The sequence below is a fragment of the Canis aureus genome, chromosome 1 (genome assembly GCF_053574225.1).
Source record: "Canis aureus isolate CA01 chromosome 1, VMU_Caureus_v.1.0, whole genome shotgun sequence".
NCBI lineage: Eukaryota > Metazoa > Chordata > Mammalia > Carnivora > Canidae > Canis > Canis aureus.
In genome coordinates this window covers 103248645-103250500 of record NC_135611.1, presented here as the reverse complement: position 1 = coordinate 103250500, position 1856 = coordinate 103248645, and the positions used below count along the sequence as shown (strand labels likewise).

Below are 1856 nucleotides of genomic sequence, written 5' to 3'. Positions count from 1 at the left end.
AATAAATAAATTTTAAAAATAAAATAAAGGCAATACATACTCAAAACTCATCACATCTTATTTTACTATATTTTCCTATTGCTGGTGGTCTTAAGGTTTTTTTTACATCAATTGTATTCAAATGAAGGAAATAATATTTTATTTTAACGCAATCGTTTTAAAAAATCAAATTGGCAAACTAGGACCACTGGCTGCCTATTTTTCTAAATAAAATTTTATGAGAACCAGGGCCAGGAGTAGTATGAAGAGGAGTGGTCCAAGTGCACAGTCAGACCTTGTCTTTAAAATTTTTATATTTTATCCATCGTTGATTTCTTTCTTTTTTTCATTTTAAGTTTTTATTTAAAGTCACTTAAGTTACTTTACTCCTGCATCTTCTCAATGGTTTCTTCCTTATATTTGCCCTTTTCCTCTCCTACTTGGCGAGATTTGGCTTTATGCTCAAGGATCTTTTTGCGGTCTTTGTCCAGTTTTAATCTAGTGATAACCACTTTGCTAGGGTGAATGCCCACGTGGACAGTTGTGCCATTTGCCTTCTCTGCTGTACTTGTTCAATGTAGATGACATAATTCTTCCTGTAAACCTGAACTATTTTGCTGATTTGCTGACCTTTGTAGTGTCCTCGCACAACCTGCACTTCATCATCCTTCCGGATGGGCATGGACCGCATGTTGTACTTCTGCCTTGGCTCTTTGGAAAGCGGGGAAGACATGATCTTCCTGCGAATGTGGGAAGGCGCATTGAAATGCCGCTTACGATTTTTGCTTCGGTCAGAAGTCACAAACGGATTGAACTTCATATTGGCCGCTGGCGCCTCGGCGATGGCCGCCCATCGTTTATTTCTTTTCCCTTTTTTTGCGTTTTTTTTTAATTTTAAAAATATTGTATTAAAATTCTATTTATCTTGATGAATGGTGTTGTTTTTCTTTTTTTAAAGAGTCCATGCGGGACTCCATCTCAGGACCCTGGGATCAAGTCCTGAGCCAAAGGCAGACGCTTAACCACTGAGCCACCCAGGTGCCCACCACTGAGCCATGCAGGTGCCCCTGAATGGTGGTTTTGTTTTGTTTCCTCAGCTTTGCCTTAAAATGTGGAACCTTTATCTTGACCCTGGGAAATACTATGTTACTGTATGATAGAATACTAATAGACATCACCTCTGGACTTTATATTCAGTGACTTCATTTAGACAAATCAGTCACTTTTTCTGTGCCTCAGTTTTCTGCTCTGTAAATTATGAATGGTAACATGCAGCATGATGTGATGCATTGAAAGGGGTCCATCTGAGGACAGAGGACACTCTGAGGACAGTTCTGGGCACTGGGAAGTGAAGCTGAGGTCTCTGCACACCATGCAGGACTCACTGGCCTTCTGGCTCTTTTGAGAACACACCAAGCCTGTTCCTGCCCCAGGGCCTTTGCAATTTAGGGTTCCTTCTGCCTGGAATTCTTTTTGCCTTCATCTTATTCTTATTGTGGTAAAATACATGCAACATAAAACTTTTTTAAGGATTTTTTAAATTTATTCATGAGAGATACACAGAGAGAGAGGCAGAGACACAGGCAGAGGGAGAAGCAGGCTTCCTGCAAGGAGCCTGAAGTGGGACTCGATCCCAGATCCTGGGATCATGCCCTGAGCCAAAGGCAGATACTCAACCACTGAGCTACCCAGGCATTCCATGCAACATAAAGTTTAATGACATTTAGTATATTGACAATATTCTGCAGCCAACACCACCATCTACTTACAGAGCTTTCTCATCGTTCCGTAAGGAAGTCCTGTATTCATTAATCAGTCACTTTCCATTTCTCCCTCTCCCTAGTGCAGCAAACCACAAACCTACTTTTTTTTCTCTC

The 1856-nt window shown here is 40.7% G+C and overlaps 1 pseudogene; it reads right to left on the bottom strand.

The window, feature by feature from the left end:
* Nucleotides 1-272: 272 nt before the first annotated feature.
* Nucleotides 273-823, bottom strand: LOC144323936 (large ribosomal subunit protein uL24 pseudogene; annotated as a pseudogene).
* Between the last annotated feature and the right edge of the window lie 1033 nt (nucleotides 824-1856).